The 24472-nt window shown below is 41.9% G+C and overlaps 2 long non-coding RNA genes across 2 annotated transcripts; one reads left to right on the forward strand and one right to left on the reverse strand.

The window, feature by feature from the left end:
- Window positions 1-556: 556 nt before the first annotated feature.
- On the reverse strand, window positions 557-4739 carry LOC117347957. Its single transcript, XR_004536877.1, has 3 exons — window positions 4693-4739; window positions 1309-1472; window positions 557-734 (listed from the first exon to the last, which is right to left on the reverse strand). It is a non-coding gene; the product is annotated as an uncharacterized LOC117347957 (long non-coding RNA).
- LOC117347902 lies at window positions 2328-12289 on the forward strand. Its single transcript, XR_004536873.1, has 5 exons — window positions 2328-2437; window positions 5893-5980; window positions 6220-6342; window positions 9569-9698; window positions 12053-12289. It is a non-coding gene; the product is annotated as an uncharacterized LOC117347902 (long non-coding RNA).
- Window positions 12290-24472: the final 12183 nt, after the last annotated feature.

The raw sequence follows: 24472 nt of genomic DNA on the forward strand, positions 1-24472 counted from the left end.
TGCACCGTTATCTTCTTCGAGCTGAACTGACTGTTGCTTTTCTGAAATAACTTCCTTACACTGTAGATAACAAGAGAGATTTTATATATTGACATATCCGGAACTGATGCAATTAATTGCTCATTTTTTTACATCCATAAAACTCACTGACCCACAAAGTGTACTCGGTTTTTTTTTTGCATTTTGATAAAAACCAGAGACTAGAGGTGCCCTTAAAGAACAGCGTGTCCTTTTCAGTGGCTATGTTAGCCTCTACAGCAAGAGATAAAAGAAGGTTATATGATAAACATGAAGCAATCTGAAATAAAATGAAGAGAAATGAACCTTTTTTTTTGATCAACCTGTTTATCTAGTATTGCACATTTGTTTTGCAAGGATGCACATAGCAACTTTATGCTTGTTTCATGCTTAGGAAAAAAAAAGATAGTGGAGGGAAAATACATTAAACATTCACTGGAAATAAAGGTATGAAAACAAGGAGGGACAATTCTAGAATACGCCACAGAACCATCATCTAATGCACAGGACATATCTGTGACCTGTTTTTCTATAGCTTATAAGTTACCAATTAAATATGAGGAAAGAAGTAATCTTAGCAAATGGGTAATTTTAACGTCTTCAGAGTCTATGTGCGTGGACAGTGTTACAGGAATGCCCAGGTCATTCATACTCAGGAAGCTGGTATGTCAAATCAGCGTGTTACTCCGGGTCAAGTCTATGCGCATGTGAAGGGCCTATGGGAAACGAAGAAAAGACAAGTTGTATTGGTGAATCGTAAAAGGGCATCAGAAATCTAAAAGAACCTACAGTCAAAAACAACAATAAAGCAACACATAAGAACAAACACACAAACAAACTCCCCCCCCCCACCCCCGAAACCGAGCAAAACCCAGCAAGATCTTTTCAGAGGGCAAACTTGTGAATCTTCTCCAGAACACTAGTGGACTCAGAATCAAATATCTACTTTCTGTACAAGTTCCAATGATCTTAATGAGATTTTATTTGAAATGCAAAAAAAAAGAAAAATGAAACTCAAAAAGAAACAAATAAACAAGCAAACAAGCAAGCAAGCAAACAAACAAACAAAAAAAAAAAGCCTACTATTAACCAAATGGAGTCTGGAAATTGCAAGCCCTGGTTCTGAAAATTGTGCATAATGTTTGATGCCTTTAAAAAAAAAAAAAAAGTTTTAAAGTGATCTGCTATTCTCACAAGTAAAACTGGAAACTGATTGGATAAAGAAAGTCAAAGTTCTGAAGTGAGTTTTGATGATTGTAACTTTACCCCGGACAATACACACTACTGTACCGGTGTCTTTACTAGGTGGATTAGCCCATCAGAAGCAGATTTGGGTTGGACACCTCACAAACCCAAAAGATCATGCTAAATTCCTTAATAGTTAAACGCCATCTCTTCTACACAAAAGCCAGCTTTGATCCTGCATGTGGCTGTGGATTGCAGAGTCGGTTGTTCTGGTTAAAAAAAAAAACAGAAAAGAAAAAGAAAATAAATAAATGCAATCATAAATTTGAGGCAAACGTTTTCTATTTTCCCTTATAATGGTAAAGGCATGCTTGTCAGAGCTTCGGATTTAGGGCTTTTGAGGACTGTGTATGGTATTTTATGAACAAGCAAAACCAAAGATAAGCACACACAAAATTGTTCCTGTGCCCCACACCTCTTCCACTTTACCATGATATATTTCACCCTATTGCAGAGATGACTTGCACAGATCTTTGACGATAAGCTGAGGTGAGACCAATAGTGGAGTTAAAATTGCCTGAGCTAACCAAGCTGGGTGAGACTTCTCTGTTTTGTTGTTAACCCCTTGCACTGAATCTTCTGAAGCTGAAAGGGAGAGGGAAGGGGGCTTTTGTACTAGTTGATCCTTAGGCTATTCTGGGGCTCAGGTTGGTGTGAAAGGGACGAGGAGGTCACTTGAAATCTCCTTTTATCTACTTCTATTTTCTCTCTGGATCAGCAACTTTGAATAGACACCATCTAATCGCTCTTAATAGAAAGAAACTATGAGAATCCAAAATGCCTCTACTCTGCTGACTCTTGTATGTGTGTGTGTGTTTGTATGTATATCTATATTTATCAAGCTTTAAATTTACAGATGTAGATTCTCATTTCTGCTAAGACATTTCTATTCAGAATTCTAACAAAAATAAGTATTCAACCCACTAATTCTCCTTACTAGAGCGACATTAGTCGAAATGGACTGCCTGGAAGTAGCTGCCCGATTTTAGAGAAGAAAGAGAGGCCGATTGATTTAGAATGAAGCACAATGTGAAAATGGGTAACTTCTTCTTTTTCTTTTATCAGCAGAAGTATCCCGGCATACTATTCTGGTCTTTTGTTTGAACAGACCTAAAGATCAGAGGCCCAGAAAAGGGATTATGACACATTGAAGGGGGTCTATGTTTTTTATTCGGTAAGCACAATAAACATCATTATCTATGAGTCCCCTGGTATTTTCCCTTTTAAAGTACTGTGATTGGCCCAGTGATGCTTATTAACAAATAATAATAATAATACAAATCCAGAAAACAAACAAAAAAAGCATCGACAGCCTACTGTTAATGAACTGAAGTTGAGTAATTAAATTAAGTGTGTGGGAGTATGGGATCCACTTTTTTAAACCAAAATGGTGACAGCCAGAGGAAAAGGTCCCCCCCCCCCAATTGGTTTTTTTTTTCCCCGTACTGAGATGCTACTGCTAAGATTGCAAAGACTGGTCTCCCTTCCCCCTACAATATTCGCATTTCTCTCTCTGGATGCTTTGGGTGTAAATTCCTTTAAGTGAATACTTTGTTGCTAGGGTTACACATTTCTTTCCCAAACACAAATCTTTTACTCTACGGGACTAGCCCTGGGTAGAGTCTTGGAGAAACTACACGTCCATCTGCTATTCACCAACACAACCAGTATGAAAAAAAAAAAAAAATTGGGAAAACCCATCAACTCTAGAAGGAAGAAGTTTACAATAAAGGCCAGTCAATATCACAGGGTTTCCTGATTCAACTGAAACTAAATTAAATGGAATACACGTTCATTGTAGCTAGTTCCGCATTTTTGAGTTTCAATGGAGTGTCCAAACCACTGTGTAACACATCCACTTGGCGCCTACGACGGCTGAAACTCACGCAACACTCCTTTCGCCTTTCATTAGCGTTTAAAACTAAATTCAGCTAAAAGGGTCTCTATTGTCTGCGTTGCGCATTTTCTGTGAAGGGCATAGATGGTTCTTCCTGGTGCAAATATGCACCAGAGAATTCATATGGAAGAACTTCGTGGCCTTTTAATGCAAAAATCAAGTTGGGAAACTTAATACTACACTACGAATTGCAATGATCTGTTAGTTTAATGCAGCAAGAAAGATGCAAAGACCTTTAAGTACAGGACATTGGAAAATCAGTTGTGTAGACATTTCTCCACATCTTTCATCCTGAAAGACAGAGCATATGCTGAATTCAAAACTTTTGGGGGACTTTTTAGACCATGGGCTTGTGCTGGATCTCTGTTCTTTCCCTGACCCCCCCCCTCCCAGTAAACATGTAACTTCTGCTTATTGAGAACAAAGTTGAGCATAGGAAGAAACAAATTGCATTTATTTTTTTTGTTTGTTTAAGAAAAGTGACTACTCTGTGCAGGAAACTGTGTCTGAAATTTTCAAGGGATTCTTTCCAGTATTTGAAAAAGCAGTCATATTTGCTAAACTGCTCTTTATGCAAATACAAATGAATAAATTACTCTCAAACCAGCTAGTTGGGTGTAATAGTTTAGCAGGACTAATTGCAGACAATGGAGCTGAAATGACGTTTCCAATTAGCTGCTGGTTGGAGTTTAGTTGGAGTAACTGTCAGCTCTAGCCATGCGTAATTGCCTTATTGGTCACAAAACCATCATCTATTTAGAACATATGTGTTAATTACTCTGGATGGGCGTCGAAAAAGGCACCATAAATCTATTAGCACTTAAAAGTCTATGGTGCTAGGATGCAACTAAACTAATCTGCAGGTTGTCTCCGATATGAAGAATGGCCGTCTTCAAAAATATACCTATGGGTTCATAATGTGTTTATGAACTTTACAAGTTTTTCAGTCACAGTGGCAATACCATATATCGGCGTCGAAAGGGCGGGTTTCTTAGGTTTGCACTATTGTTGCTGGAAAAGATTGGTGTTTTTTTTTTTTTTAGGATTCTTTTCATCTGATTATGCTTTGCAAGCGAGTCTACTTTGGGAACTGATAACGTTTCTGTGACAAATGAAATTTACCCTGACCTGCTTAGAATATGTGGCTACAGAAAATAAAAAGATCATGTCGAGTTAATTGTACTTTAATTTCTATTGAGGTAAGGCAGATATGATATCTACAGCCCGTAGAGGGGGGGAAGGGTGGAAATCTATCACAGAGAGCCGAAAACATTCGTAGGGGAATGTTGTCAAGACTAATGTTTTAACAATCCACTTTTGCCATTATCACAAGACCTCATAAGAGCTACCGTGGAAGGTTCACCCTTCCCAAAAGTTCTGCCCTGATGGGATCCTTGTACAGTACTTATCATCTACATATGCTGCATAGGCTAAATTCCCTTCCTCCTGGGGAATCAGAAAAATACTTCCTAATCTTTTCACGCCCATGTGTTCTGCAGCTAGGCGTATATAGGCACAGAGTGGTACATTACCAGTCAACATCTCAGTCCCCTGGGTTCAAGATAGGTGAATGTGAAACTTCATCTCTGCTGAAGGAGTGAACTACTGTGGAAGCTGTTCAAAAGAGCAAAAATAAGGGGCGTGTGTGAAGGACATTTGTTTTCAAATTCATTAATATAAAAATAAACATATTTTTTGTTCTTGTTGCTGGAATCGCTAGTGTAATAACCCCATACCTAGAAGGTACATCTTATTGTCAACGGTTGCTATTTGTCGTGGTATACATAAACAGTTGATTTGGGATGCTTTCCAGTCAAGCTTAACTCTAGATTGCCTTGCATTTAAAACAAAAACAATTAAAACTTTTTGGCACTATATTTTTTTTATATTTTCCTTTTTTCAAATTTTTTTTTTTTTTTTTAAGAAACTCATGCGTCATTAACCTTCAATACATTTTTGGTTGTCTGGTATGATTATCTGATTTATATTAGGACGTCTATATGAAGTGGGATACCTTATTTTAAGCTCAATTTAGTTCATAATAGCAGCCCTGTGAGGTGTGGTTAATTGGCAGGGATAAAGGCGTAATGACTTTGACAGTGAGATGGCAATGATCTTTTTAATGCACCTTTTAACAGTGGCAAGTAATTTCTTCTACAAAAGAGTAATAAAATGTGATTTTCTTAAAGACACAAATTTGTACTCTATAACTGGTGATTTAGACCGAGTCAAAAGCAAATCAGTTTTATAAGATTTTGCCTTTGAACCAGCGTGGTTTTGCCATCCTAGCCTCACTATACATTTGATTATCTTCGGAATCATTCATTATGCCAGTCACTGTCCGATGTGTGGTTTAAAATTGCATTGGACCACCCGGGCAATAGTGTTAGGTATTAGTATATGTACACAGGTGGGAGTATTTTTCTCTTGCTACTTATATTTTGTTCAATATAGTTTGTGGCAGTTGAACGTTGGAACAGTTATTGACACTGGTGTAGCTTTTGCTAAATGATAGGACAGGGCTGGTAAGATGTCACATTTAGTCAAACAGTCAAATCAAACAGGGGGAATCTCTTTTAACTTTTAAGGATGAATTTTAATACTGAAAATGGAACTTATATTACGCAGTACACAAACTGCATCTCTCCTCTATCTGCCAAATATATGGTCTTTCACCTGACTCCCGAGTACCTGTTGTCTAGACAAATATGTTTAATTTTTCTTTCTTTTAGACGTGATGACATATACGGAGACTGAGAACTGATAAACTACAGTGACGCTTGTAGAATCTCTCTCCCCCCTGTGTAATATCTGTAAAAGGTATGATATCAATCATTAAAGTTTTTTCTCGTATTTTTTTTTTTTTTGCCTCCAGAGAAATTCTACCCTTTAGCAGCAAAACACAACAAAAGTTAAATTTAATTTAAATAATCATTCTACCAAAACATATTGTTGGGTTTTCTCGAAAATGTGAACCAATTTTTCTTGTTTGTGGATTTCTTTTTCCATTTTTTTTGCGCCTTCCGCACTTTGCAATAATGCTAACCTTGGTTTCTCAGGTTTGAGCTCCCTCTGCAAGCTAGAAGAGAAGTTGCTTCCCATTACTGTACACCTTTTATTACACTGCAGAGGTACTGCATCCACTGTCTGAGCTGCTGGCACTGAACAAGATAGAAACACCTGTAAGATAGTTTTCTTTACATTATTTGAACTGGAAGGTTTTATTCAGAAGTAGCTTTGACAGACACTTCGTCCAATGTATATTAACATCAAAATAAAATTATGAAAACACCTTACATCTGTATCTTCTCTCTTTCCCCTCTCTAACGGTGTTCCTGCCCTTTCTCCCTATTGTTCCCACATCCCTTAAGTTAACTCAACTTGTACGTCAACTCAACTTGTACTTCTCTAATCTTTTGTAAACCGCATAGAACTTAACGGTACTGCGGTATATAAACTGTTATTATTATTATTGTATGAGCAGTTGGCTAAGTTTGATTTGTCTCTCTCTCTTTTTAAAAAAATTTATCATTGCTATTTTCTTGGAAAGGTGTTATAAATTAAAGAGTAGATTAATTATATAGCTATGTGGACGTTTAAATACAGAGTACAGGAAATATTTGCATCAAGCTATGAAAAAATGACATATTATTACAGTTTTCCTAATAATACATAGTTCATATTCATTCTGTTGTACGCATTCCTTTTCTTTCAGCCACCGTAGATAAAATGTGTTAGCTGAATTTGTGTATACACTTGGGCAGAATGCAAGCTATCTACTTCAGACTTGAAAGGCCTGTGTTACTCTCCTTCAGCCCCCATGACCTCCAATGTGTGCTTGCAGGAGTGTGAAAGCATGATAATGTGCTTATCTATCTCTTGTGTGCTTGTGGTTCTGTGCTCAAAAAATATAGAAGATAGGCACAGACAGACGCATCCCTATGCTTTCATCCGTTTTGGGTGAAGGTATTTGGAGATATCTATCACTGTGAGATATTTTACAAGCTAAGACAAGGGAGACCCGTATAAGATCTGTAGAACGCTTCTAGGAGGGGGTGCTGAAAAGTTCTCAGTCCAACCAAGAAGAGAATGACTTGGATTTGGTTCAATCAATGATCTGAAACAGTAAAAAAAAAAAAAAAAAAAAAAACCCCAGAGAATTTCTACAAATTGGTACTTAACAAAATACGATAACACTCTTTTCAGCTACAGTGGCAAAATAAAGTTCAGAATTTAGGAAGTTGGTTGGTTGGGCTGAGAACTTTTCAGCACTCCCTAGCAGTGAGCAGTAAAACAGTCCTTAGCCATGGCCCCTATCTATTGCTTTCAGGAAAGGAATCTATTTTCTAAAAACTGTCTTAAATTCTTAACAAAATCATAGGAAAATACAGCCCGTAGTTATTTCACGGCCTTTCCATAGGGAAAAAACACACTGAGCAGCTCAGCTGAAGCAGATAAATACTGTCTCTGATAAATACTAGAGAGGATGCTACACTCAATACCAATTTACCCTTCCCTTGACACAATGGTCAGTTAAAAAATGGGGGTGTTGGATCACCCCTATAAGAGCTGGCGTCTAGGCACAGTACATCAAAAACCTCTGTCGACTGCATCTCCAAGCATGAATTTGTGCAGAAAATCTGGAGGACTCGATTGTCATCATAGGAGCTAGCTGGGTGGGTACTGCAGGGTGCTTGGGCACCCCCGATATTGAACAAACTCCTTGACTATGCCCCGGGAGAGGTAATTTCCATTGGGTTTAGCACCACCAATAATTTTGAAAAGTGGGCTCCAACGATTGTCACCTGTATGTTTGCAGGGGATGAAAATGGTGGCAAGGCCACTTGATCCCTTCAGTAACATGGAGATTTATTCACAGCGCTGTACAGAAGACCCAGTAAAAGACGCTTTGCAAATTGCCAACTGTTTACAAAACTGGATGACACCGTAAGATTTCTGCTGTCTTGTCTGAAAAGTTATTTTTTATCTGTACTAGTGCCACTGAAAAGGTGTTAACTGTTGTCCTAACGCCAGCGCTGTTACTGCGTCTGAAAGATGTGTACTTTCAGCGCTTTTCAGTGAAATCTATCGGGTATTTATTCATGTTTGGTGCTATGCCTTGAAGCTGATTGACTGACTAATACTTAATATATGGGTTGTATCGGAATGCAGGTAAAACAAAGCCCTGGTTGACGTGTAACTGTGGAGTGTATGGGCATCCATTCCTTTATTAAACAGTAATTCCTCCACAAACCAGCAGGGGTATTGGTGAGCATATATGTTGCTGACAGCAGCAGGAACTTAACACTGCTTGGTTTTTTTTTTTTTTTGCAGAACATATAGTATTGTTCTAATGCTTTGTGGAATGCATGCTGCGGCAGGCTTCCAAAAAGTAGGTAACAAACAAACAACCCCCTCCCCCCAATAATTTATATCCCTCACTTTTGCCAACAGGTGTCCATGTTAGTGAAATTCTTTAGACTACACCAGGGGTAGGCAATTCCGGTCCTCGAGAGCCGGAGTCAGGACAGGTTTTCAGGATATCCACAATAAATATACATGAGATAGATTTGCATCTCAAGGAGGCAGTGCATGCAAATCCATCTCATACATATTCATTGTGGATATCCTGAAAACCTGACCTGGCTCTGGCTCTCGAGGATCGGAATTGCCATAAACAGTGATAGGAGCAGGGGAATCCCAGGTTTGCACATGAATATATAGAACAATCAGGCCACTGGCTGGCAACATCTGCAGCACAAGATTTAACAATGTTAGTCTTGCAATAAATGTTACACAAACTGCTAAATTATGCCTTTCTGGGACACCAGAACAAAATGAGTCTAGAGTAATTATAACCTCAAGCTTTGACAGAGTTAACGGGACTGAGTGTTTTGTTATTCTATTCTTTGGCTCTAGCATTGTGCTGAATGCTGTCTTGTTGCAAACAGGGGATTGCAGAAATAAAAATGCAATTTTCAAACCAAAACCACATTTTAAAACTCTGAGCAAACCCTCTCTCCCCCATTCCCCCTCAAACTGAAGCTAAAGTAAACAGAGAAAGAGTAATCTGCCAGTCCAGATGTTGTCACGCCTGGACAGCAATACTGAACAGGTAAGCCAGAACAGGGCGAAACTGTTAATGGTAAACATTTAATTCTCAATGACTTCACATTCTGGGAAGGCTGAGAGAAACTGCGTGGTGTTTCTGCTCAAAACCAATCCTTTACTGCTAGGCTTTTGGACTACTATATAGACCACTCAGTCTGTGGGTATGGTGGCTGCCCTGGATATGTTTTCTTCAAGATGTTATCTAAGGGGGTAACAGCATAGACCACAGTGATTTAGTTTTTCTGTAGAAACTCCCTTTTCCTGGGAGTTTAATTCTTGGCTTCTTTGTTTTATTAGGGATATGCTGGCTCCCATCAGCTTGTTCTTTTCAAACAGAACCGCTTAAAGTAATTAAGTTCCAACAGTTAGCACAGCTTCAGTGCTCCCCAGCAGCCTGATCACCGGTCCCTTCAAAGTATCAAATGAGGTAGGTGTGGGGGGAAAGGGGAGAGGGGGAAGCAAACATCCTCCTGCATCCAGGGTATCGAACAACCAGCAAACTTTCAGCCCACTGTTTATTTTAGCAGTACAGGCTAACCAACCAACCCGGGTCTAGACTAGAGAATGACACGGTGACAAAATTCATCACCATTCCCGTCCCCGTGGATAACCGCGGGAAACCATCTTCATGTCATTCTTTTTGGAGAGAGGGAAGAATCAGAGTATAATTGGGCACAACCACTGACCCACAAGCTTTGCTTTGAAGAATGCTGGTGTAGAAGGACTGAGGTTGAAACAGACACTACAGAATGAGCAGATATTGTGATGTCATAATGCCTCTTTCCACCAGTGCCTAAGAGCCAATCACATCAGTGATGTCACAATGGCTTCATTATCCTTGGCTCACATAAGAATTAGAGTATGAATGGCCACAACCACTGACCCGCAAGCTTTGCTTTGAAGAATGCTGGTGTAGAAGGACCGAGGTTGAAAGAGACACAGAAAATGACATGGGATTATTTCCCGCGGTCATCTGCGGGGACGGGAACGGTGATGAATTTTGTCACCGTGTCATTCTCTAGTCTAGACTCCCAGTTCCTGGGACTGGGCTGAATTGTTGCATATCCACCCTGCATGTTCCCCCACCCAGGTCTTCCCCGAAGTGCCACTAAGCGCAGACTTTTCAGAGTAATTCATTTCCCCTTTGATTTCACTGCATGTACTGCAGACGTTGGCAGGAAAGGCTGGTTGGCTACCAAGATAGTAGCCGGCGTCTTTGTAGATGGGTGGGCATTGCAAGGGACGGCCCGGCTAACTTGCAGGATGCTTTTTTTGCACTGTGCACCCTTAGGGGACACATTGCAATGTTTTTTTTTTTTGGGGGGGGGGGTTTCCTCTCTCTCCTCTCTTTAAAGGATTCTCTAGATATCCCACTCAGCACGAGGATCCGCTGGCAACCGCCTTACGCATTTGTTTTCACTCTGACTAAGGGTAGCTAGCAACAGTAAATTCTGCCATTGATGATCCTGGACTTTTGCCTACACAGAGGGATTTGACTGTAAGCTGCCATATGTTTTATGCACTAAAATACAATTCTTAAATAAAAATTCATCAAAGTGCTTAGTAGCGTGCCCAGACTGACGTTTTTATGGTTTGCTCACAGTGGGAGCAGCTAAAAAAAAGTTGCATCAGTGACGGATCTCTTTGTATACTCGAGATCTGAAGATTTTCCCTTCTCTTTTTTTTTTTTTTGAGAGAGAGAGAGTATGAAGGGTATCCCCCCTCTCCCCCCGCACATGAAACATTTCAGACTGAAATGGAGATCGATACGATGAAGTGCATTGATTGACTATTTGTAAAATAAAAACCTGTATTTTAATAGGTACTCAAGTCGATTTCCTGGGAGTTCATCATTCCTAGTACAATGTAACTTCAGTAATCTTAAACATATTTGTAGCAATTATAGGATCCTTGAGTATAAAAAGACAACAATAAACTCCTCCCCCCCCCCCCCCCACATTTGCCCTGATAGGAATGCATTTCTAAAAGGGTGATTTCAGACTGAAGGCTGCATTTGTTGCTTAACAGATATCATGGCGAGAGGCAATTTATTTTTATACATATTTTGTCTCCTTTGCCGGACGGTAAGTACTTTGGAATATTTGACCTTGATATCAAACACTTCACCCTCTTTCCGCCTGCATTACTTTACTTGAGTTCCAAGACAGGTTTCATATACAGTAGCAACACTTGTACAATGAATTGTAACTTTGAGAATATTTTCTTTGTTTTCACAAGTTACAGTTCTTGTTTTCATCAAGAGCTGAAGCCTATTTCACACTTTAATTGTATCCATATAAAGGACTGAAGGAATATGTACATTGCTGTAATGGCTCATTTACTGCAGGCACGGTTAGAAACGAGTCCTGGGACACAACCCAGCAAATGAATCAATGCATATAGCCAACATTTTTTTTTTCTATAAAGGGGGTTTGTAATAAAATACATTTTTATCTATATATCTAGATATTATCAACTCCATTAATATAAGATGTGAACTGTTCAGAAAAAAAAGTGAAGATTATAGAGATTTGCCTATGGTCTGGCACCAGTATGGAAGAGAAATCTTTATTTGACAAAATAGGCAAATCAACCAAAATCCATCCTCTTTAAATAAACCGATTCTCCAGTATTTTCCCAGTGTTGCTGTAAGTTGTTGTCTGTGATGTTCCCCAGGGCTCTTTGCTCTCTGATTTGGTGTATAAAGGCAGCTCTGAATGATGGATTACTGTGTCATTGCAGCCTGCAAAGGATTAATTTGTTTCATTGATTTCTCTTTAGGCAGATTGCCAGAATTCACAGCTTCCCACCTTTCCCCAAGACTCTTAACAGTAATAGACAGTAATAACCTAAGACAAATAAGCCTTTTCTTGTAAAAACTGAACCACCACATCTGAAGCTCCAATAAAGCTGAGGACATATTTCATTGTACTACAACTCTTTAGTGTTGTTTATGGTGTTTTTTTTAATTCATTTTTTTAAATTCGTTTTTTTTGATAGAGCTATAAGTTTATATTTTAAGCTAAATGCTCTTATATCTCCGTTAAGAATGCCTGTTATCAAATGATATGCATGTAAATTATATTTATAAAGCTATCTGTATATTCATTCAAGGAGATTATGTATAAATGAATAGAGATATTTGAAATGCCATGGCCCATTGAATGCCATTGGATACTGACCTGTTGTCTCTTTGATAAAGTGGATGTGCATTGCTAGCAGGCATAGAATGAAATGTAGTAGCTTGAAAGGGAGCCTGTGAACAGTTGCTTACTTAAAGCTTTATCAAAGGCTGAAGAAAACAACCAAAGGGCAACTGGGCCATGGGCCAATGGTTTCCACGTTTAATTGTTTTATTTGAGAAGGTTTTTGCTTTCTAATAGTTGAAATGCATTTCTTTCTCCTGCAAACCAGTGGTGTGATACAGTAAAAGATAGCATCCAATATATGTCACAGACAATTAATCCTGTTCAATTATTTTATCTGGGTAATTTGGCAGAGCTAAGGTGAAGACTCATATGATGAGGCAATCACAAGTTTAGTAAGAGAGTCAATCAAAATCTTGCAGAGTAGAAAGTTAAAGTGTCAGGGTGGGTTCTATTACAACAACATAACATTTCTACAGTATTACTAGAGATAACATAGCAATGTGTTCAGGGGTAGGGAACTCCGGTCCTCGAGAGCCGTATTCCAGTCAGGTTTTCAGGATTTCCCCAATGAATATGCATGAGATCTATTTGCATGCACTGCTTTAATGCATATTCATTGGGGAAATCCTGAAAACCTGACTGGAATATGGCTCTCAAGTTCCCTACCCCTGTGTTAGCCCATATAAGAGAGAGCCCCTGTTCCATAGAGCAGTGATTCCCAACCCTGTCCTGGAGGAACACCAGGCCAATCGGATTTTCAGGCTAGCCCTAATGAATATGCATGAGAGAGATTTGCATATGATGGAAGTGATAGGCATGCAAATTTGCTTCATTCATATTCATTAGGGCTAGCCTGAAAACCCAATTGGCCTGGTGTTCCTCCAGGACAGGGTTGGGAACCACTGCCATAGAGGTTATTATCATGAATGCAAACATACAGAATTAATCTGTTAAAATGAGAAATGGGGATTAAAGACGGGGGGGGGGGAGTTATAGTTGGTCGGGCGGGGGTGCCTGTTCTTACGGGGGGTGCCGGATCACACGGTGGGGGGACTTTGCGAGCAGGGGGGAGCAGCGCCCTGGCCTCGGGGGTGGGGGGGAACGTATCAAAGCGAGTTTCCATTATTTCCTATGGGGAAACTCGCTTTGATAAACGAGCATTTTGGATTACGAGCATGCTCCTGGAACGGATTATGCTTGTAATCCAAGGTACCACTGTATAAGGGAAATCAAGCCATTGTGACATCACTGATGAGGTTGGCTCTTAGGCAATGGTGAAATGAGGCATTATTACTTCACAATACAAGTGGCCACTGAAAAGTTCTCAGTCCAACCAAGAAGAGAATGATGTGGAGCCATGAAACTTACAAGTTATTCTATATGTTTTCTTGATACTTTTTGTTTCATATCATATCATATCATATCATATCATATCATTAAAATGAAAAGTATCAAGAAAAGTGTGGAATAACTTGTAAGTTTCATGGCTCCACATCATTCTCTTCTTGGTTGAGTTGAGAACTTTTCAGTGGCCCCTTGTATTTGCCCAATCAATGGAGTCTACACAGAGCCAGAGAGAAGACAGATATTGAGGAACTGAAGAATCTATGCATTGTAGGTGAGTAAGGAAAGCTTGAACCGTATGCTGAAGGAGAGAGGGATGCAATGCAGTGACCTGGAAAGCAGAGTTATATGGGTTTAGTGAGAAAGATAAGTTACACATCTGAATTTGGAACAGATTGAAGTGGAGAGAGATGGTCCATTGGGAAACCAATGAGTGGTAGGCTGGATTAGTCTGAGCAGAAGGTGATGAAAGGGTGAAAAAGAGTTTTGATAGTTTGTTTAGAAAGGAATGGACAGATTTGGGTGGACACAGCATATTTTAGCTGTGTTTTGGATGTGTATAGAGTAGGAGAGAGGACAGTCGAAGATTACCCAAGGTTACTGAGGCAGCTGGGAGAATGGCAGTGTTATCCAAAGAAATAGAGACAGGAGGAAGTAGTTTTAGGGGAACAGATAAGAAGGTCTATCTTGACTATATTAAGCATAGGTGTCAGAACTGAAGGGGGCACATAGGCTCTGAGCCCCCCCCCAAAAAAAACTTCTCATGCCAGTGGGCAGTGGCTTAGCAAGGGTGAGAGGTGCCCAGAGCAGTGGTGTCCCTCGCCTGCCCTCTTCTCTGCCCCCAGCCCCAGCCCCAGCCCCAGCCCCATCCACTCCTTCCCCTCCCCCTCCTTCCACGTGTGCGTGTGCCCTTCCCTTCCCCCTGCCTTATTAATGTTCACGGCATGAGCAACAACCCCAGCCTCCTGCTCGTGCCAGCATCGGCTCTTTCTCCGAAGCCACTTCCTAGGCGGCGATCGAGGAAGTGATGTCAAAGGAGGAGAGCAGCAGGTTGGGGGTTGCTGCTCACGCTCTAAATGTTAATGAGGTACAGGGAAGGGAAGTGGCGCATATGTGGTTAGTGGGGGGGGGGGGAAGAAGCAGGGGGCAGAGAGGAGGACAGATGCTGGCACCCAATGAAGTCAGCACCTGGGGCGGATGGCTCTCCTGCCCTCCCTTACTATACCAACACCAATGGACCTCATCAAAATTTTTGTGCCAGCTTCCCCCTTCTCCTACCTACCCAGCACTTCTAAATCTGCTATAGAACAGGGAGATCCTTTCTTCACTCCTGCTGTTCTCTCTGTCTCAGTGGCGTACCTAGGGTATGTGACACCCAGGGCCCATTGTTTTTTGACACCTCTGCCATCATTTTTGACAACCCCCCATCAATGTTCCCCCAGGTGCAAGCCATGAGGGGGAGGGGGGGGGGGGTTCCCAGCATGGGAGTCATGGTCTGGGAACTTCCCTTCTCATGGCCCGGTGCCAAGGCTCTGGGTAGTCTCTGTGGCTCAGCATGTTCCCAACCTTCTCTCCTGTCCGATGGCTCTTTACCTTCCGTGAAACTGAAAAAACTGCCGGCCTCTGCAGTGATTCAGCTACGTCGCCCACGGCTCCCCTTCCTGCTTTCCATGTCTGCCTCTGCCGCAATCCACCCAGGTGGAAACAGGAAGTTGCATCATTGGCAGACGCGGAAAGCAGGAAGGGGAGCCGTGGGCGATGTAACTGAATCACTGCCGAGGCCGGCAGTTTTTTCAGCTTCACAGACAGGCGAGAAGGCTGGGAACATGCTGGGCCATGGGGACTACCCAGAGCCTTGGGACCAGGCCGTGAGAAGGGAAGTTCCTGGACCATGACTCCAAGGCCGGGAACACTCCCATCATGGCTTGCACCCAGAGCGGACCGCCCCCCTCCCCCCCTCTTGGTACGCCACTGGTCTGTCTTCTGGCAGCTGGTACTGTATGGCTGTTAAAATCAGAGAGCAACTGCTTCCTGTTTCCTGCATGATAGCTGAAGTGGCTGCTCTCTGCTTTCATTTCTTGTGTAGTGCTAGCAGCCAGAGCAGGGTCAATGTGAGCTTCCCGCAGTGGATTTTGAGACTCTGAGTAGGTAGGAGAAGGGGGCTGATGATGGGAATGTGGGTGGCTGGAGGCTGGGGGATCAGAGTTGGCAAGGGAGCAGGTAGTAGATGAGAGCTGGGGCTTGGAGATCAATTTGATAGAGGGGCTGAGGCTGGGAAAAGGGGGCAGAGGGCTGATGCAAGACTGGGGAAGCAAAATAGGATTGTCACTGGCAGATGGTAGGGGGTGACAGAAGAGGGCTGATGCTGGGGGCAGGTGGCAGAAAGGGGATGAGCCTAATACAGATGTTGGGAATACTAGATAAGGGATGGGTTTGGGAGAATGCATCTCATGCTGGACTGTCAAAGGTGTGTGTGTGTGGGGGGGGGGAGTAGAGGGAAAAGGGCTAGGGCTTGGAGATAGTAGACCGGGTGCCCTTAAATATACAGCAGACTGATTTTAAAGATTGCAAATTATCCATGTCAACTGCTAAACAAGTTGTAAATAGGAATGACAAACATTGTTTGAAATATCTTTATGCAAATGTCAGAAACCTAAGAAACAAGATGGGAAAGTTAGAATAGACTGGTATAATTGGCATCTCTGAGACCTGGTGGAAGGTGACCAAAGGGACACTGTCATGCCAAGGTACAAATTATATCACAATTACAGGGTGGATTGAATTGGTGGAGTTGTGGCAATACTGTATACTGTATATTAAGAAGGGCCTTGAACTGAATATGCTAAAAATTCTACAGGAACCAAAACATACCTTGGAATCCCTATGGATTGAAATTCCATGTGCAAGGGGGGGAAAGGATAGTGATAGGAGTGAACTACCATCTGCCTGAATAGAATGAACAGACATCAGAAATTAGGAAGGCTAACTGGGTAAAGCAATAATAATGGGTGATTTCGATTAGTGTGATATTGACGGGGCAAATGTAACATTAGGACATGATAGGGAGGTAAAATTACTTGATCAAGTTTCAAATTTATTGTATATTTGATATCCTACCTATCATTACGTCTAGGTGGTTTACAATAAAAATACAAGCTTAAAACCAAAGGGGGGAGGGGACAATACGTCATACTGAAAAATTCAGTTATAAAGCAAAAGATAAGAGACATATAGGAGGGATGGGAAAAAAACAATATTTGAAAAGGAAAACAGAGGCCTGATACATTGGGAAGGGTACTGATACTGGGAAGAGTAATGTAATGCCAGAGGGAACTTCTTAAGAGGTAAAGGCATCCTTAAACAGAAAAGTCTTTAGATTTGTTTTATATACGAAATCAAGGACTGACTTATGGAGCAGATGGTTTTAGGAACAGAGTGTGGCACAGGAGTTAAAGCTACAGCCTCAGCACCCTGAGGTTGTGTGTTCAAACCTACGCTGCTCCTTGCAACCCTGGGTAAGTCATTTAATACCCCCCCCCATTGCCCCAGGTACATTAGATAGGTTGTGAGCCTGCTGGGACAGACAAGGAAGAGTACTTGAATAAATTTAGGTAAACCATTCTGAGTTCCCCTGGGAGAACAGTATAGAAAATTAAATGAAGAAGAAGCGAAGCAATTTTAGAACTAGTTCTTAGTGGAGTGCAGGAGGTAATGGTGATGGGGCCACTTGATAACAGTAATCATAACACGATCAAATATAATCTCTGGAGTAAGTGCACAGAGGTAATCCATACAATAGCATTTAACTTTAAAAAGGGGGACTATGATAATATGAGGAGCATGGTAAAAAAGAAATTTAGAGGAGCAGCTGCAAAGGTCAAAAGTTTACATCAGACGTGGATGTTGTTTAAAAATACCATCCTGGAAGCCCAGGCCAGATATTTTGCATGTATTAAAAATGGAGGAAGGAAGATCAAGCTACAGCTGGTGTAGTTAACAAGTGAGGTGAAGGAAGCTATTAGAGCTGAAAGAAAATCCTTCAGAAAATGGAATAAGGATCTGATTGAAAATAATAGGAAACACCATAAGGAATGGCAAGTCAAATGCAAGGCACTGATAAGGAAAGCAAAGAAAGACCTTGAAAAGAAGATTGAATTGCAGGCAAAAACATATAGTAAAAACTTTTTTAGGTATATTAGAAGCAAGAAGCTGGGCAAAGAATCAGTTGGACTGCTAGATAACCAAGGGGAAAAAGGGATGTTCAGGGAAGACAAGGCCATAGTGGAGAGATTAAATGAATTATTTGCTTCAGTCTGCACCGAGGAAGATGTGGGGAAGATACCAGTTTCAGAAATGGTATCCAATGCTGATGAGCCAGAGAAACTGAAATAAATCTCTCTAATACTGGAAGATGCAATGGGGAAATTTGAGAAATTGAACAGTAGCAAATTGCCTGCACTAGATGGTATATATACCAGAGTACTGATAAAATTAAAAAGTGAATTTGCAGAGCTATTACTAGTAATTAAAAAAATAAAATCTTTAAAATCTAGCCTGGTACAGGATGTCTGAGAAATTATAGTCGGGCGACCTTGATGTTGATTCTGGGCAAAATGGTAGAGACTATTATAAAGAATAAAATTACTGAGCATATACATAAGCATAGATTAATGAGACAAAGCCAATATGGATTTAGTCAAGGGAAATCTTGCCTCACCAATCTCCTACATTTCTTCAAAAAAGTGAATAAACATGAATAAAGGTAAGCTAGTCAATATTGTGTGTCTGGATTTTCAAAAGGCATTTGCCAAAGTACCTAATGAAAGACTTCTGAAGAAATTAGAAAGTTATGGGATAGGTTGTAATGTTGTATTACTGATTAAGAACTGGTTAAAAGATAGAAAACAGAGGGTAGGGTTAAATGGTCAATATTTTCAATGGAGAAGGGTAAATAGTGGGGTTCCCCAGGGGCTGTGCTGGGATCACTGCTTTTTAACATATTTATCAGTGATCTAGTGCTGGGAATGACTAGTGAGATAATTATATTTGCTGATGACACAAACTTGTTCAAAGTTGTTAAATCGCAAGAGGATTGTGAAAAATTTCAAGAGGGCCTTGTGAGACTGGGCATCAAAATGGCAGATGACATTTAATGTGAGCAAGTGCAAAGTGATGCATGTGGGAAAGAGGAACCCGAACTACAGCTATGTGATGCAGGGTTCCACATTAGTAGTCACCACCCCAGAAAAGAAACATAGAAACATGATGGCAGATAAAGGCCAAATGGCCTATCCAGTCTGCCCATCTGCAGGAACCATTATCTCTTCTTCCTCTTTCTAAGAGATCCCACATGCCTATCCCAGGCTTTCTTGAAATCAGATACAGTCTCTATCTCCACCACCTCTACCGGGAGACTGTTCTATGCATCTACCACCCCTTCTGTAGGTGTCATCATTGAAGATATGTTAAAACCCTTAGCTCAGTGTATGGCAGCAGCTAAGAAGGCAAATAGAATGTTAGGAATTACCAGAAAAGGAATGGAAAACAAAGATGCACCTCCAGTGTATGCAATTCTGGTTGCCACATCTGAAAAAAAGATATAAGAATCAGAAAAGATACAGAGAAGGGTGACAAAAATGTTATAAGGGATGGAATGACTTCCTTCCTTATAAGGAAAGGTTAAAGTTGCTAGGGCTCTTGAGCCTGGAGATGAGACGGCTCAGGGGCGATATGATAGAGGTCTATAAAATACGGAGTGGAGTGGAACAGGTAAATGTAAATCGTTTCTTCACTCTTTCCCAAAATACTTTGACTAGGGGGCATGCGATGAAGCTCTAACCTCCAACATTGCCTCTCTGATATGAAAACTTGGATGTCAAACAACAAACTTCAACTAAACGCCACTAAAACAGAACTCTTATGGATCAGGAAAAAAAGCACCAAATTCACACGTCCTACCCTAGCATGGGACTCCACTCTACTAACGGCAACAGATCAGGTACGCAGCCTAGGAGTAACCTTAGATGGACACCTATCCCTATCTGCCCACATATCCCAAGTAATCTCCACCTCCTTCTACTACCTCCGCCAACTGAAAAGGATCAAACCCTACATCTCCACACCTGACCTCGCCCAACTCCTCTACGCATATGTCCTCTCCAGAATGGATTACTGTAACTCCCTATTTAATGGACTAACCAAAAATAATCTCAAACGCCTCCAACGTGTCCAAAATGCAGCTATCCGCCTCCTACACAACCTGAACTACCATGATCCCGTCTCCCCAGCACTCCGCGCTGAACACTGGCTCCCAATTAGCCAGCGCTGTGCTTTCAAGGCCCTAGCAGTAGCCCACAAGAGAATTTATGCCACCACCCCCTCCTACATAAAATCTAAGCTTCCCATCTACACCCCCACTCGCACCCTCCGCTCAAAATCGGAAATACGCCTATGCATTCCCCCTGGAAGGTCCCTCCTCTCAGAAACTGCCCGCAAACGATCCTACAGCCACTTCATCCCACATCTCTGGAATAAACTCCCCCCCCAACTCAGGCAACAGAATTCTTTATTGACATTCCGTAAAATGGTAAAGACCCTCCTCTTCAACTAAAGGTCTCCCTCAGTCTACACCCCCCCTTAAACCCCACCTCTCTCTTCTCTCCCCTATTTAACTTCTCCTAAATTTCAGTATAGTCCTCTCTTAGTCTGTACTCTGATAAATTGTCTGTACTCTGAAAAATTGTTTGTACCCTGATAAGTACTGCACAATCTTTTATGTCCAAGCATCTAAACCTATTGTACATCTTATTTGCCTAATTACTTCTACTGTGTATGTTTACTTGTAGACCGTTCTGAGCTACTGGGAGAACGGGATATAAATCTAAATAAATAGATTTAAAATAAACCAGAGAAAGTATTGCTTCACTCAATGTGTAATTAAACTTTGGAATTTGTTGCTAGAAAACTTGGTGAAAGCAGTTAGCTTAGCTGTGTATAAAAGGTTTGGATAATTTCTTTAAAAAAAAGGTCCATAAGCCGTTATTACGAAGGACTTTGGGAAATCCACTGTTCATTCCTTGTAGCATAAAATCTGTTATACTCTTTGGGATCTTGCCAGGTACTTGTGACTTGGATTGCCCACTGTTGAAAACAGGATACTGGACTTGATGGACCTTTGATTGGTCCCAGTATGACAACTGTTATGTTATTATGCTCTTATAGTCTAACTGCTGTTACCACATTCTCTGGTAGAGTTCCAGAACTTAACTATTCTTTGAATGAAAAAATATTTCTCCTATTTTTTTCAAAGTATTTCCATGTGATGTTCTTATGTTCTTATAGATCTGATGCTGGGGATGGGAGGAGGGGGCTGAGAAAGAAGAAGAAAGAGAAGTCAATTCTATGAAAATCATTTAAAATATAAGTATAAATTAGGAAGGGAGGTAGAGGTAGAGTCCCAGCTTCCCCCCCCAAAAAGATATTGTGTTAAGGTTAATGAAGCAGGGGAACATTTAGGTGGTAGTGTCAGAGATACCTGAAATGTCCAGTGTAGAGAAGTAGATTTGAGAATCATCAACATTAGGTGGACTAATAAGATCAGAGAGGTGAAATTTAAAATTTATATGCAGGTAACATCTGACTATCCATATGATTGTGTGTGTTCATTTCAAATGATTTAATAAATGCAGTAGAGACCTAGAGGGGCATAATCGAAAGGGACATCTAAGTCCATTTACGTCCATTTCACAAGTCGTCCAAAGTCAAAAAGAGCCTAAGTTCCATTTTCGAAAGAGACGTCCAACGTCTTTTGACTTTTGAAAATCGTCCAATTATACGTCCTGAAGATCTGATCGTCCAAGCCGCTAAAACGTCGATCTTTAAAACACATTTTCGTCCAACTGTCCATCCAAGTCCAAAACATCTAGAACAAGCCCTGTTGGACGTGGGAGGGGCCTGCAAAGTGATGGACATAACACCCAGACAGGGCACCTAAATAGTGGGGTACCTTACAGGGCACTGCTGTGAACCTCACAAACAGGGTGCCATGGCTTCTCCTCACTACAGCTCCCTTATAGGTGACGGTGAGCCCCCCCAAACCACCTCCAGAATCCTCTAGATCCACTTATCTACCACCCCAATAGCCCTTATGGCTGCAGGAGCCACTTATATGCCAGTAAAAAAGGGTTTTGGGGGTGTATAGGGCAGTGCACATGTTTAAGTATCAATGCAGTGATTACAGGGGCTTATGGGCATGGGTCCTCCTCTCTATGGGTCCCTAATCCACCCCCAAGACGACTTAAGCTGCCTCTGTGCTGGACAACTATGCCAGGCGGCCAGGTGATGATGGTGTGGAGGCTGAATTTTAAAGTTGTGATTAAAATTTTTATGGGGGGGGGGGTCGGTGACCACTGGGGTAGTGTGTGGGGGTCTGTTTTATGTGTTTTCAGTGCATATCTGGTGAGTTTAGGTGGGTTTTTGTGACTTAGACCATGTTTCAAATGGTCTAAGTCACAACGTCCAAGTTCCGTCGATCGTGGGCTGTATCATTTTTGGTTATACATGCTGTACGACTAAGTCTAAGCCGGCCCACGTCCCGCCCAACTCTCGCCCTCGACACGCCTCCCGAAATGCCCTGTTTAGCTTTGGATGTTGAGCAGCACTATGAGGGCCTAAGTTGTTTAGAAATACGTCCAAAACCTGGTTTGATTATCGGCGCTTGGACGTTTTTGAGAAATGTTCGTCCAAGTGCCAACTTAGGCCAGTTTTGGGATGTTTTTCTCTTTCGATTATGAGCTCCCTAGTGTGGATCTCAAGGGAGTTCTAAAATGCTATTTCTTTTATTTGTACCATCATACAATACTGCTCTAACCTTTGGCCACTTAAAGGTCCCAGGGAGTATTGCACAGGCCTTGCCAACACCTGTGCATGGGCTGCTGTCCTGGCAACTGGCTCTCTGCAAACTTGGTTATTGCTTTCATTTGGGCCAGTCCCCCACTCACAGGCTACTCCCTGGTGTTTTCTGTGACCTCACAACAACCAGGGATCAAACGGTTCCCAGAAAGGCACTCAAAGACCACACTTCAAAAATACGGGGCGTCATCTAGCATCTGGGTCATTGATCAGTCTCAGACACAGCACTAATATCATTAACAAGGATGTACAGTAAATGCAAATTAATGGAAACAAGATTACAGGCATGCAAGCAACAAAAGAGAAGAGAAAAAAACGGATTGTGGTATAGTACAATGGGCTAGATTCACTAAGCAAACCGATCGTGTACTGATCGGTTTGCGACCTCTTTGCGACCCAATTCCCCTCTGACCCAATTCACTAACCTCTGTCCCAATCATCCTCTGTCCCAATCATCCTCCTATCCACGCATGCAAATGAGGGGGAACGGCATTCAAATGATGGCAGGCAGCGATTCACTAACAAAAAACCTGCAACACCGACTGGGCTGGCCGATCACAAACAAGCAACTGCTGGGGGCCAGTTATTCACTGCTTTCCGACTGCCATCTCCTGCTCTCTGCCTGCTGTCTTCCCCGACTTTCCAGCTCTCTGCCCCCGACTTTCCTGCTCTCTCTGCACCGACTCTCATGCGCTCTCTGCCCCGACTCTCTGCCACGATTTTCTCCTGCCGCCCTGCTCTGCCCCGAATCTCCTTTCCGGCTCCTTGCCCCGACTCTCTGCCTTTTCTCCTGCTGCCCTGCTCGGCCCTGAATCTCCTCTCCTGTTCCTTGCCCTGACTCTCCTCATTTTTCTCCTGCCGCCCTACTCTGCCCCGAATCTCCTGTGCGGCTCTCTGCCCCCGACTCTCCTGCTCTCTGTGCCCTGACTCTCTGCCTTTTTCTCCTGCTGCCCTGCTCTGGCCCGAATCTCCTCTCCTGTTCCTTGCCCTGACTCTCCTCATTTTTCTCCTGCCGCCCTGCTCTGCCCCAAATCTCCTGCGCGGCACTCTGCCCCTGACTCTCCTGCTCTCTGCCCCAAGCGCTGCCCTGGCCTTCCCCCGCAGTGCAAGACCGTGGTTTTAACCCGCATATTTAAAGCGGGTTAAAACCACGGTCTCCCTGGGCCAGGTAAAAGTTTTTTTAAAAAAAAGTCGCTGCTCTTCGACGCATGCGCAGACCATCTACAAATGGTCTGCACATGCATCGGGATCGCTATAGAGCAATCCCGGCACTCGGTTGGGGGCATGATTCCGATCGCCCTCATTTGCATGAGGGCAATTCGTGAATCAGCCCCCTGGACACGGATCGGATCAGACCCGATCCATGCCCTTAGTGAATCTAGGCCAATCTGTCCCATTTGATATATGACTTGACTGCATACCTGACACTGCAGTTTTCCCCAGCAGGATAGGAGTTAATCCTGCTGGAGTTAAAGTCAGATTTGTTGGGCTTTTGCATCGGAGGGAGTTGTTTTTCTCACTGTTCCTGTCCTGTTAAAAAAGAAAAAAAAAGAAAAAAGGGAGCTTTGCAGGGCTCAGACACTGCATCTGTAACATTGTTTCTTTTGTAGCTTTTTACTACAACTGAAGGAAGCCTGGACTCAGCATGATGTCATCAGTCTTGCTCTGGATCAAAAATTAACCCTGTCATTTACAGATAATGCTGTATAATGCTGCTCTGTTATGATCTTCTACATGTGTTTGTGAGTCTATGATCTGCTAGAGACGATTTGTTCATACAGATTTTATATTTGGTTGC

Source organism: Geotrypetes seraphini, chromosome 1 (assembly GCF_902459505.1).
Source record: "Geotrypetes seraphini chromosome 1, aGeoSer1.1, whole genome shotgun sequence".
NCBI lineage: Eukaryota > Metazoa > Chordata > Amphibia > Gymnophiona > Dermophiidae > Geotrypetes > Geotrypetes seraphini.